General features: G+C 40.6%; 2 long non-coding RNA genes across 2 annotated transcripts; both read left to right on the forward strand.

The window, feature by feature from the left end:
• The first annotated feature begins 1,474 nt into the window (after positions 1–1,474).
• LOC128296483 (uncharacterized) lies at positions 1,475–2,649 on the forward strand. The gene is made up of 2 exons (XR_008287090.1): positions 1,475–1,557; positions 2,358–2,649. It is a non-coding gene; the product is annotated as an uncharacterized LOC128296483 (long non-coding RNA).
• Positions 2,650–9,161: 6,512 nt separating this feature from the next.
• On the forward strand, positions 9,162–10,367 carry LOC128296495 (uncharacterized). The gene is made up of 2 exons (XR_008287101.1): positions 9,162–9,243; positions 10,076–10,367. It is a non-coding gene; the product is annotated as an uncharacterized LOC128296495 (long non-coding RNA).
• Positions 10,368–14,547: the final 4,180 nt, after the last annotated feature.

Below are 14,547 nucleotides of genomic sequence, written 5' to 3' on the forward strand. Positions count from 1 at the left end.
TAGCTTGTCGAGTGGGAAATCGGTGCGTACCAGAATAAAATGAGCTGACTTTGTCTGTGACAGCCCTAAAGTGACCCTAGTCGGAAACCGGTTTCGGGACCGCTAAACCGAGTCACTAAATTATTTGAGTATGATAGTTCTTGTCGAATATATGAATATGCATGTGTGATAATTTCTTTATTGAATTTTTGCCTAATTATAGGTGAATTTTAGTGATTAGGACTTATGTGAGAAAATTTAGAAATGTGCTAGGCAAATGTAAGGTGGCCTATTAATACATGTGGGAAAAGGGTTGTCCTTGCATGTCAAATAACCCCTTTTCCTAAGGTGAGTGGCCGGCCATGACTAGGTGATGGGCAAGGAAAACATGTCCTAGACATGTTGGCCTAGTGCATGATGTAAGGAGAATAAAATAATAAAAAAGAAAAAGATAATGATGAAACAAAAAAAATGGGTGTGGATGCTCTTTTGCCGTGAGAAACAAAGAAGAAAAAGGGGAAGAAAAATTTGTTGCTCATCCTTGGGTGCCTTGGCCGAATAGAAGAAAGGAAATTGATAAAAAAAAAAAAAATATTGGCTCATCTTCCTCCTAGCTTAGCCGATCCTTCAAGAAGAAAGGGGAAGACTTAGCATTCGGTCACTTGAGCTTGAACTAAGGTATGGAATCCATGTTAGTCTTTGAAATCTTTGCATGTATGAAGCTAGTTACTAAGTCCTTTACTTGCTCATGTCAAAAAAAAATTTGAAGGTGGTAGTAATACAAGTGTTCGGCCATGGAGGATGTTTAAGGGAGATGGTTGTTGCTTTTATGATGTAAGGAATAATTAGAAATGGGTGAAAGAAACAAGCCCTTGTTCTTGATTCTTCTTGGCTGATTCTAAGGGAGAAAAAGAGAGCAACCATGTGGTTTCTAAGCCATAAATAAGGTGACCCATGTTAGAAATTGTGATTTTGAGGTGACTAGAACATTCGGCCATGCATGTTGTTTTCCTTGGTGAGTGTTTTGATGTTGTTGTGATGAAAGCATGGAGATGAGTGAGTTCGAATGTTTAACAAAAAGGAAATTTTGTGCCATTGAGTTCTTGTTGTTATGTGTGTGTGTGCATGAGTATTCGGCCATGCTATAGAATTTATGTTGCAAAATGATTAATTCTTAATGAGATGTATAATAGTACTTGTGAATGAGCTTGAGAGTATTTAAACAATTAGACATGAAAAGGGTGGTAATGAGGCTGAAAAATTGCTGGATGGTTAATTGGGTAAGGAATGAAGCATTCGGCCATATGGGGTATAAATGGGCATAGGTGTTAAATACCTTGTATTGGAAACTTTGATAAATAAGTAGCAATAAATTAAGATGAGATTGAGTAAATTTTCAACTTAGTTGTGTTAAGTATTCGGCAATAACCATAATAATGCATGTGAATGCCGTATGTTTGTGTTTGATGGAGAGATAAATTGTTTGATTTAGCTCAAGAGCAAAGGGAAACTAGATTGGACAAAGGAAAGGAGAAAGCAAACGAGTAGCCGATTTGGAACCATTCTACCCCAAACAAGGTAAGTCATTAAGCACATATGTTTGATATTGCTTAAATGATTGGAAAATCTATGCAATTGTGTTTAATGGAATGCTATATATATGTATAAATGAAATTGTATGTGTATGGAATGAGGATAATTGTTGAATGTAAAAGAAATAGTGGAATGTGTAGAAAGTTTGCTTTCGGCACTATGTGTGCGGGCAATACGTGTGTATGGTGACGAGATTGGCGTAAGTGTGCGTGCTGGAAATATATGGCACTAAGTGTGCGTGCTGGAAATATATGGCACTAAATGTGCATGCTGGAAAAATACTGACCTTGGGTGTGCGAGCTCAAGGGTATGGCACTATGTGTGGGGGCTTAAATTGCGTGGCACTAAGTGTGCGAAATCGAGTAGTAAGCACTGTGTGTGCGTGACGCTATATATATGGAGGTGTGTCTCCATTGAATTGAGTATGGACAGCGGATCGGGTAAGTACCTCGAGCTCATGACGAATAGAGAATTCGTTCATGCTTGGGGATTGAATTTGGCAAGCCTTAAATCTATGTGATGATTGAAATTGTATGGTTGTGCTGGAAAATGAGTTAACGTGTAAAAATGCTTGATTATCTTGTTGTGTAGAATATGAAATGTGGACGTATGACTTGGTGCGAGATTGGACCGAAAGGTCCGAGGTATTCTGGTATAGATTCGATATGGATGAGTACCTAGCCTCGTTTGTTGTACATGTTGTAGTAACTTTATCGATGGATTGATGAATGCTTATGACTTCTGAGTTGTAAACTCACTCGGTGTTTTCTTGTCACCCATTTTAGGTCTCTCGGACTCTTATTGTTTGCGTGATCGGGACCGTCGTTGAAGTCATCACACCGGCTGAAATCTTGTGGTATTGTTTTCGTTGTTGAAGAACATTTGGCATGTATAGGCTATTATATTTTGTCGAATTGAGGGTTGTAAACTTTAAGCCATGTGAAAATGGCCTATGTGGTCGTCGAGTGGGATGCTAGAACTTATAGCCACGAGTCTTAGAAACTTTAATTTCGATAAGGTGGCCATAATTTGTGTCATGTATGATGGATGATTAAGGCCAAGGAAAGATTCATGAAATTGGCATAGTCTACTGCAGTAACTGTTGCGGACAGCAGCAGTGAGATGAGATTGAAAAATCACTAAAAATAGTAGAAGTAGAATTAAATAGTGAGTAAATTATGAAATTGAACCTTGATGAATCTATTTTTATATGGATGAAACGAAACGACCATATGAGCAGTATACTGAGAAATATTAAAGTTCTCGTGAGACAGGGCCAGAACGGTTTCTGGGTCCCCTGTCGTGACTTTGAAAATTTACCATAAATTATCCAGAAAGAATTAGGAGTCATGCCTTATATGTACAGATTCCATTTTGAGTCTAGTTTCATTAGAAACAAACGGCACCAGTATTAAAGCCCTGTACAGAGAGATATTCAAGTTGTAACGCGCGAATGTCAGAGCAGTCGATCCCTGTAACATGGGTGACTTTATCTAATAAACTGTACCAATTGGCCCGACCAAAAATTCTAGAAATAAATCCATGGATGGGTATGTGAGTCTAAATTCAGGGAAAATTTACGAAACCAGTTTCCGAGTTTTGAAACTCGAGATATGATTTTTAAGGCGAAGGTGACGCAGTTTTCCAGCCTGACTGGAAATGTCAAATTGGTTGGTACCTTGAGAGGATTTGGCCGTTAACCCCTCATGTCCGACACCGGCGACGGTCACAAGTTAGGGGTGTTACAATTTTATTGGTATCAGAGCTATGGTTTAGTCGGTTCTAGGACTACCATAGCGCGTGTGAGTCTAGCTATACATGCCAAATTGTTAGTGCTTAATAATGTGATAACCGACGGTTGAAATTTTTGTTTTGATTAGCAATGGAACCCGGGTAGAGAGACCCTTGGCGGATGACGTTGAAAGTGTAGCGGCTGCTCTGCGCAAGGGACACCGCCCGTTGAGCCTCGATCATCCGCGAATAATCAAAATGAAGGGCGAAACAAGCCTTCTTCACCATGATGAATGAGTGGGTCGCGCAATATGCCCGAACCAATCCGGCTGTCCAACCATTCCGAATTTAAATAATCCACCCCAAGAGCCCGTAATGCCATCGATTCATCGATCCTGTGAGGCTGAGTAAACCACCGTGGACTTGATTAGGAAGCGTGGGGCGAGGAGTTTAAGGCCATAGTTACCGAGCGATGCCGAAAGGGCCGAAGTTCGCTTGATAACACCATTAGAGTGTTTGATGAATTGTCATGCACACCGATGAATGTCTTAAGTGTGCTATATCTTTGTTGCGAGACTCACCTACTATTGGTGGAGGACCTTGATTTCCATAGTCCGAAAGGAACAAGTTACTTGGGATTTCTTTCTAACGAATTTCGGAAGAAATATATTAGTCAACGGTTCATCGATCGAAGCGTAAGGAGTTCTGGAACTCAAGCAAGGCCGTATGATCAGATCTCTGAATCTGAACATGAGTTCGTAAGACTTAGTCGGTATGCTCGGGAGTGTGTGGCTGATGAGGTTGCTATGTGCAAAAGATTTGAAGAAGGATTGAATGAAGAGTTAAAGTTACTAGTGGGAATTTTGGAGATAAAGGAGTTCGTGACACTAGTCGAACGAGCCTGCAAGGCGGAAGAACTTGGGAAGGAGAAGAAGAGGGTTGAATTTGAAGCGAAAGATTACCGTAAAAGATCAACGAGTAAAGCTCCGTTCTCGACTGTAAAGAGGTTCCGGGAGGACACTAGTAAGTCGAGGGCGACTGCGGGAATTTCCATTAGAGCCCGACCATTGACGGACTCCCGAGCTACATCGGTAGCTAGTGTGGGCAATAATCGTCAAGAGAGACCTGAATGTCCCCAATGTGGAAGACGACACCTAGGTGAATGTTGGGGTAAGTCTGCATTAATAGGGCTCATTACGGATGTGGTTCAAGGACCACTTCATTAGAGATTGCACGAGCTAGATGAGAAGAATAAGATGCAAGGTGCAAGATCTAGTGGGGCGACGGCTAGAGGTAGACCCCCGAGGATTTCAGGAGGTAGGGGTGGTAATCAGAGAGGAGCCACTGATACGGCTGTTCGATCCGAGACCCGTGCTCCTGCTAGAGCATATGCCATCCGCGCACGAGAGGAGGCATCCTCCCCGACGTTATCACCGGTACTTTTACTCTCTTTGATACTAGTGTGATTGCATTGATTGACCCGCTCTACTCATTCATATGTATGTGAAACTTTAGCATCCAAGAAGACTCTACTGTTGAGTCTCTCGAGTTAAATAATTCGAGTGTCAAACCCTTTGGGTCAATACGTACTCGTTGATAAAGTGTGCAAGAGATGCCCCTAATAATTCAAGAATCCTATTTTCCGGCCGATCGATGCTTCTACCATTTGATGAATTCGATGTTATTCTTGGTATGGATTGGTCGATTGTACATGATGCAAGTTGGTGGATCGCAAAAGGAAAACCATTGATTTGAGGAGTGCAAATAATGAGGTAGTCCGAGTCGAGTCTATTGATTTAAAAGGAGTGCCAACGATAATATCTTCTATGACCGCCGGAGATATGTGAAAAGGGGTGAAACATACCTTGCGTATGTGTTTGAAAGCAAAGTGACGATAAAGAATAAATATCCGTTGCCACGAATTGATGATTTGTTTGATCAATTAAAGGAGCCTCGGTGTTTTTAAAGATAGATTTGAGGTCGGGTGCTATCGGTTGAGGGTCCGAGAATCGGACATACCCAAAACCGCTTTTAGAACAAGGTACGGTCACTACGAATTCTCGGTGATGCCGTTTGGGCTCACTAATGCCCTCGGTGTTTATGGATTTAATGAATAGAATTTTCAGGCCATACTTGGATCGGTTCGTAGTTGTATTTATCGATGACATTTTGGTCTATTCGAGAGATGAAACCGAACATCTTGAACACCGAGGCTAGTGTTGCAAATCTTATGAGATAAGCGATTATACGCAAAGTTCAATAAATGTGAATTTTGGTTGAAAGAGGTTAGCTTTTTGGGGCACGTGGTGTCCGTGATCGGTGTCGAGGTGGACCCGAACAAAATTCGCCATAGTCGATTGAAACCACCAAGGAATGTTACCGGGTTAGGAGCTTTTTGGGGCTTGCGGTTATTACCGACGATTTGTAAAAGGTTTTCGACGATAGCCACGCCAATGACGGCTTACTCCAAAAGGATGTTAAGTTCGAATGGACGGAGAAATGTCAGAAAAGTTTCGATCAATTGAAAGCTTATTTGACTGAAGCCCCAATTCTAGTGCAACCCGAATCGGGCAAAGAGTTTGTCATTTATAGTGACGCATCCCTACTTGGGTTGGGTTGCGTATTGATGCAAGAAGGGCGAGTTGTGGCCTATGCGTCGAGACAATTAAAGTCACATGAGAAAAATTATCCAACCCATGATCTCGAATTGGCTGCCATCGTATTCGCCTTAAAGATATGGCGACATTACTTATTTGGTGAGAAGTGCCGTGTGTATTCGGATCACAAAAGTCTCAAATATTTGATGACTCAGAGAGACTTAAATCTGCGACAAAGATGATGGCTCGAGTTGTTAAAAGATTATGAACTCGTCATTGATTATCACCGGAAAGGCTAATGTGGTTGCGGATGCCTTAAGTCGGAAATCACTTTGTTTGCTTCTGACGATGAATGTACACTTGTCTATCCTACCCGACAATGTGTTAGTAGCCGAATTAAAGGCCAAACCATTGTTGGCTCATCAAATTTGGGAAGCTCGGAAAGTTGATGATGAGTTGGTTGCAAAATGGGATGAGTGTGTTCCGAACAAGGACTCGGAATTTCAAATCGATGATGACGATTGTTTGAGGTTCAGAAGTCGTCTGTGTGTTCCAAAGAATTCGGAACTTATTTCGATAATTCTGAACGAGGCCGAATGGCAATCCACCCGGGGAGTACGAAGATGTACAACGATTTGAGACGTCGGTTTTGGTGGTATGGTATGAAACGAGACATCTCTGATTTTGTCTCGAAATGTTTAATATGTCAACAAGTGAAAGCGGAACATCAAGTGCCATCGGGATTACTTCAGCCGATCACGATACCCGAGTGGAAATGGGATCGAGTCACAATGGACTTTGTATCCGGACTGCCATTGTCAGCAAGTAAGAAGGATGCGATTTGGGTCTTTGTAGATAGATTGACTAAGTCGGCTCACTTTGTCCCTGTACGTACGGATTTCTCAATGGACAAACTAGCCGAATTGTACGCTTCTCAGTTGTGAGACTACACGGGTGCCTATTTCCATCGTGTCGATAGAGATCCAAGATTTACCTCGCGATTTTGGAAGGAGTTGCAAGAGGCTTTGGGTACCAAGCTGCATTTTAGCATCGCTTTTCATCCCCAAACCGATGGTCAATCCGAACGGGTAATTCAAATCTCGGAGGATAGGTTGAGATGTTGCATCCTTGAATTTAGTGGTTCATGGGAAAGATATTTGCCTTTGATTGAATTCGCCACAACAATAGCTTTCAATCAAGTATTAAGATGGCGCCTTACGAGGCTTTATACGGTCATAAATGTCGTACCCATTATTCGGGTGAACTTAGTGAAAGCAAAATCTTGGGTTGATTTGATTAAGGATGCCGAGCGAAAGTTCGAGTAATTCGTGAAAGTTTGAAAGCTGCTTCGGATCGCCAAAAGTCGTATGTGGGTTTGAAAAGAAAAGACATTGAATATCAGGTTGGAGACAAGGTATTTCTCAAAGTCTCACCCGGAAGAAGGTGCTTAGATTTGGCCGTAAGGGCAAATTGAGTCCGAGGTTCATCGGTCCGTATGAAATATCTTGAACGAGTTGGGCGATGGCGCGCATCGATTAATTTTACCCCCCTGAGCTCGAAAGGATCCACAACGTTTTCCGTGTCTCGATGCTTTGACGATATAGGTCTGACCCGACACATGTAATTACTCCATCTGAGGTCGAGGTTCAGCCTAATTTGAGTTATGAAGAAGAGCGGTTCGCATTCGATGTGCGAAGTAAAAGAGTTGCTAATAAGAAAATCCCATTAGTGAAGGTGTTGTGGCATAAACACGGAATTGAAGGAGCCACTTGGGAACTTGAGGACTCTAAGAAAGAGCGATACCCGAGCCTATTTACGGTAAGATTTTCGGGACGAAAATTTCTTAAGTGGGGAGAGTTGTGATACCCTAAAGTGACCCTAGTCGAAACCGGTTTGGGACCGCTAAACCGAGTCACTAAATTATTTGAGTATGATAGTTCTTGTCGAATATATGAATATGCATGTGTGATAATTTCTTTATTGAATTTTTGCCTAATTATAGGTGAATTTTAGTGATTAGGACTTATGTGAGAAAATTTAGAAATGTGCTAGGCAAATGTAAGGTGGCCTATTAATACATGTGGGAAAAGGGTTGTCCTTGCATGTCAAATAACCCCTTTTCCTAAGGTGAGTGGCGGCCATGACTAGGTGATGGGCAAGGAAAACATGTCCTAGACATGTTGGCCTAGTGCATGATGTAAGGGAGAATAAAATAATAAAAAAGAAAAGATAATGATGAAACAAAAAAAATGGGTGTGGATGCTCTTTTGCCGTGAGAAACAAAGAAGAAAAAGGGAAGAAAAATTTGTTGCTCATCCTTGGGTGCCTTGGCGAATAGAAGAAAGGAAATTGAAAAAAAAAAATATTGGCTCATCTTCCTCCTAGCTTAGCCGATCCTTCAAGAAGAAAAGGAAGACTTAGCATTCAGTCACTTGAGCTTGAACTAAGGTATGGAATCCATGTTAGTCTTTGAAATCTTTGCATGTATGAAGCTAGTTACTAAGTCCTTTACTTGCTCATGTAAAAAAAATTTTGAAGGTGGTAGTAATACAAGTGTTCGCCATGGAGGATGTTTAAGGGAGATGGTTGTTGCCTTTATGATGTAAGGAATAATTAGAAATGGGTGAAAGAAACAAGCCCTTGTTCTTGATTCTTCTTGGCCGATTCTAAGGGAGAAAAGAGAGCAACCATGTGGTTTCTAAGCCATAAATAAGGTGACCCATGTTAGAAATTGTGATTTTGAGGTGACTAGAACATTCGGCCATGCATGTTGTTTTCCTTGGTGAGTGTTTTGATGTTGTTGTGATGAAAGCATGGAGATGAGTGAGTTCGAATGTTTAACAAAAGGAAATTTTGTGCCATTGAGTTCTTGTTGTTATGTGTGTGTGTGCATGAGTATTCGGCCATGCTATAGAATTTATGTTGCAAAATGATTAATTCTTAATGAGATGTATAATAGTACTTGTGAATGAGCTTGAGAGTATTTAAACAATTAGACATGAAAAGGGTGGTAATGAGGCTGAAAAATTGCTGGATGGTTAATTGGGTAAGGAATGAAGCATTCGCCATATGGGGTATAAATGGGCATAGGTGTTAAATACCTTGTATTGGAAACTTTGATAAATAAGTAGCAATAAATTAAGATGAGATTGAGTAAATTTTCAACTTAGTTGTGTTAAGTATTCGGCAATAACCATAATAATGCATGTGAATGCCGTATGTTTGTGTTTGATGGAGAGATAAATTGTTTGATTTAGCTCAAGAGCAAAGGGAAACTAGATTGGACAAAGGAAAGGAGAAAGCAAACGAGTAGCCGATTTGGAACCATTCTACCCCAAACAAGGTAAGTCATTAAGCACATATGTTTGATATTGCTTAAATGATTGGAAAATCTATGCAATTGTGTTTAATGGAATGCTATATATATGTATAAATGAAATTGTATGTGTATGGAATGAGGATAATTGTTGAATGTAAAAGAAAAGTGGAATGTGTAGAAAGTTTGCTTTCGGCACTATGTGTCTTGGGCAATACGTGTGTATGGTGACGAGATTGGCACTAAGTGTGCGTGCTGGAAATATATGGCACTAAGTGTGCGTGCTGGAAATATATGGCACTAAGTGTGCGTGCTGGAAATATATGGCACTAAATGTGCATGCTGGAAAAATACTGACCTTTGGGTGTGCGAGCTCGAAGGGTATGGCACTATGTGTGCGGGCTTAAATTGCGTGGCACTAAGTGTGCGAAATCGAGTAGTAAGCCTTTGTGTGTGCGACGCTATATATATGGAGGTGTGTCTCCATTGAATTGAGTATGGACAGCGGATCGGGTAAGTACCTCGAGCTCATGACGAATAGAGAATTCGTTCATGCTTGGGGATTGAATTTGGCAAGCCTTAAATCTATGTGATGATTGAAATTGTATGGTTGTGCTGGAAAATGAGTTAACGTGTAAAAATGCTTGATTATCTTGTTGTGTAGAATATGAAATGTGGACGTATGACTTGGTACGAGATTGGACCGAAAGGTCCGAGGTATTACTGGTATAGATTCGATATGGATGAGTACCTAGCCTCGTTTGTTGTACATGTTGTAGTAACTTTATCGATGGATTGATGAATGCTTATGACTTCTGAGTTGTAAACTCACTCGGTGTTTTCTTGTCACCCATTTTAGGTCTCTCGGACTCTTATTGTTTGCGTGATCGGGACCGTCGTTGAAGTCATCACACCGGCTGAAATCTTGTGGTATTGTTTTCGTTGTTGAAGAACATTTGGCATGTATAGGCTATTATATTTTGTCGAATTGAGGGTTGTAAACTTTAAGCCATGTGAAAATGGCCTATGTGGTCGTCGAGTGGGATGCTAGAACTTATAGCCACGAGTCTTAGAAACTTTAATTTCGATAAGGTGGCCATAATTTGTGTCATGTATGATGGATGATTAAGGCCAAGGAAAGATTCATGAAATTGGCATAGTCTCTGCAGTAACTGTTGCGGACAGCAGCAGTGAGATGAGATTGAAAAATCACTAAAAATAGTAGAAGTAGAATTAAATAGTGAGTAAATTATGAAATTGAACCTTGATGAATCTATTTTTATATGGACGAAACGAAACGACCATATGAGCAGTATACTGAGAAATATTAAAGTTCTCGTGAGACAGGGCCAGAACGGTTTCTGGGTCCCCTGTCGCGACTTTGAAAATTTACCATAAATTATCCAGAAAGAATTAGGAGTCATGCTTTATATGTACAGATTCCATTTTGAGTCTAGTTTCATTAGAAACAAACGGTACTAGTATTAAAGCCCTGTACAGAGAGATATTCAAGTTGTAACGCGCGAATGTCAGAGCAGTCGATCCCTGTAACATGGGTGACTTTATCTAATAAACTGTACCAATTGGCTTGACCGAAAATTCTATAAATAAATCCATGGATGGGTATGTGAGTCTAAATTCAGGGAAAATTTACGAAACCAGTTTCCAAGTTTTGAAACTCGAGATATGATTTTTAAGGCGACGGTGACGCAGTTTTCCAGCCTGACTGGAAATGTCAAATTGGTTGGTACCTTGAGAGGATTTGGCCGTTAACCCCTCATGTCCGACACCGGCGACGGTCACAAGTTAGGGGTGTTACATTGTCAGTCGATCAACCACAACCCACATAGCATCTTTCTTCCTCGAGGTCACCGGCAAACCCGTTGCAAAATCCATAGTAATCCTATCCCACTTCCACTCTGGGACCATAATAGGCTGAAGTAAACCTGAAGGTACTTGGTGCTCGGCTTTCACTTGTTGACATACTAGGCATTTGGATACGAACTCTGAAATATCTCTTCTCATCCCTGGCCACCAATACATTTTCTTCAAATCATTGTACATTTTGGTACTCCCGGGGTGTACTGATAAACAACCACTATGTGCCTCATCTAATATCTTTTGAATCAATTTGGTGTCCTTAGGAACACAATTCCTATCCCAGAATCTCAAGCAACCGTTGGAACCGATCCAAAAATTCGATTCAACATCCGATTCGCACAAGGTTTTCTTGGATAGTAATTCGCTATCGCTCTTCTGAGCCTGAAAAATTTCTTGAAGAAACGTCGGTCTAGCTTTTAACTCTACTAGAACCGAACCATCCTCTGATAAGGTCAATCGGGCATCCATTGCTCTCAAGCCAAATAATGATTTTCTACTTAATGCATCGACGACCACATTTGCTTTTCTCGAATGGTAATCTATAATCAACTCATATTCTTTTAATAGTTCCAACCATCTACGTTGCCTCAGATTTAAATCCTTTTGGGTCATTAAGTACTTAAGACTTTTACGATCAGAGTATACATGGCATATCTCTCCGAATAAATAATGTCGCTAGATCTTCAGAGCAAATACTATGGCGGCCAGCTCTAGGTCGTGTGTCGGATAGTTCTTCTCGTGAGGTTTCAATTGTCTCGAGGTATAAGCCACAACTTTGCCCTCTTGCATAAGTACACATTCCAACCCATTTAGAGAAGCATCGCTATAAATCACGAACTCTTTTCCTGATTCGGGTTGTACTAATACTGGAGCCTCAGTCAATAACATCTTTAACTTCTCGAAACTCTGTTGACACTTGTCCTACCATTCAAACTTAACTCCTTTTTGCAGAAACCTTGTCATGGGAGTCGTAATCATAGAGAAGTCCTTTACAAATCGTCTGTAATAACTGGCCAACCCTAAAAAGCTTCTAACCTTAGTCACACTCTTTGGCAGCTTCCATTCAACAATAGCAGAAACCTTACTGGGGTCTACCTTAATACCATCACACGAGACAATATGACCCAAAAACCTGACTTCTCAAAGCCAAAACTCACTTTTACTAAATTTTACATACAACTGATTGTCCCTGAGAGTTTGCAAAATGGTTCTCAAGTGTTCGGCATATTCTACCCTGTCTCTAGAGTATATCAGGATCTCATCAATGAATACAACTACAAACTTATCTAGATATGGCAAAAATACTCTATTCATTAAATCCATAAACATGGCGGGAGCATTTGTTAAGCCGAAAGGCATGACGAGAAACTCATAGTGGCCATACCGCGTCCTAAAAGTGGTTTTAGGCACATCTGCCTCTTTAACTCGTAGTTGATAGTAGCCAAATCTCAAGTCTATCTTAGAAAACCATGCTGCTCCTTTCAGTTGTTAAACAATTCGTCAATTCGTGACAACAGGTATTTGTTCTTGATCGTCCTCTTATTTAACTGCCGGGTAATCTATGCACAATCTCATAGATCCATCTTTCCTTTTCACAAACAACATCGGAGCACCCCACGGTGAAAAGCTTGGTCTCACGAAACCCTTGTCGGTCAATTCTTGTAAATGTAACTTTAGTTCTTTTAGCTCAGTCGAGGCCATCTGATATAGAACAATTGAAATAGGGATGGTCCCTAGCATTAACTCTCTACCAAATTCAACCTCTCTATTAGTGGGTAATCCAGACAATTCTTCGAGGAATACATCCAAATAATCACTTACAACCGGCACTGACTCAATCTTCGACTTTGATTTCTTAGTATTCATTACAAAATCTAAATAAGCTTTACATGCTTTCCTTAAACATTTCTGGGCAGACATGGAGGATATCACAGTAGGCGAGTTCTTTGGCTCACCTGATTCAACCCAAAGGGTTTCACCATTTTCTCATTTTAATTTAATAGCCTTTTGTCTACAATTTACTACAACATCATGGAATGTCAACCAGTCTATACCCAATATGACATCAAACTCATCGAATGGTAACAACATCAAATTGACCGGAAAACCATAACCTTTAACTACTAAAGGACATTTCTTACATACTTTATCGACTATTACATGTTTGCCTAATAGGTTTGACACTTTAATGATAAACTCCGTAGACTTAATAGGCATATTCATGCTAGACACCAACTTCATGCACACATACGAATGAGTAGAACCAAGGTCAATCAAAGCAATAACAATATTACCATAGAGAGAGAATGTACTGGTGATCATATCAGGAGAGGATGCATTTTCACGTGCACGTATGGCATAGGTTCAAGCCGGAGCTCTAGCTTCAGACCTTATGGTAGTGTCTCTCGTCACATTCTTGCTACTTGCCCCAACTCCGACATTCTTCTTAGGTCTTCCTTTAGAATTGGTACCACTTGGCCTTGTACTTTGAAATTTTTCTTTATCATTCATCTTAGGGCAATCCTTGATAAAGTGGTCTTGGGAACCACACCAAAAACAAGATCCATCATTCATTCTACACTTGCTGAAATGATTTCGACCATAATACTGGCATTCTGGTTTGGAAGATCTGACATTGCCCACACTAGCCAATGATGTAGCCCGAGACTTAAAATCCTAATCTTGCTTCTTACGATCTCGGTACAAATGTCCAACAGACACATGGAAATGAGAGTAGACATCTCTGAATTTCTTAGAATGAGATGGAAATGACTTAGTCACATGCCTCTTTCTTGCATCTCTGGTTTCAGCTTCGATTTTATTCTTTCCCTTAATTAATTCATCGGCTTTACAGGCCCACTCAACAAGTACTACAAACTCTTTCAACTCAAGGACACCCATTGGCAGTTTAATGTCCTTATTAAGTTCGTCTTCGAACCTTTGACACATCTTAGCCTCAGAGGATACACACTCCTGAGCATACTTACTAAGCCAGATGAACTCTCTTTCATATTCAGTAACCGTCATGTGGCCTTGTTTCAAATCAAGAAATTCCTTACGCTTTTGATCCATAAATCTTTCGCTGATATATTTCTTCTGAAATTCCTCTTAGAAGAATTCCCATGTGACCCTCTCATGAGATACCATTGAGACTAACATCTTCCACCAGTAGTATGCTGAGTCTCTAAAAAAAGATATGGCACACGTCAAGCATTCTTTGGGGGTGTAGGATAATTCATCATATATTCTGATGGTATTCTTAAGCTAGAATTCTGCCATTTCAGGGTCATCATATTTATTAGCACGGAACTCCTCGGCTCCATGCTTCTGGATCTTGTCCACTGGAGGTCTATTCCACCTCTAAAAGTCCATAGCCTAGGGTGCTATAGGGACAGGTTGAGGAATAGGTGGGGGTGGAGGGGGTTGAGTATTCAGGTTCGCTTAGACGAA

This window comes from Gossypium arboreum, chromosome 8 (genome assembly GCF_025698485.1).
Source record: "Gossypium arboreum isolate Shixiya-1 chromosome 8, ASM2569848v2, whole genome shotgun sequence".
Classification (NCBI taxonomy): Eukaryota; Viridiplantae; Streptophyta; class Magnoliopsida; order Malvales; family Malvaceae; genus Gossypium; species Gossypium arboreum.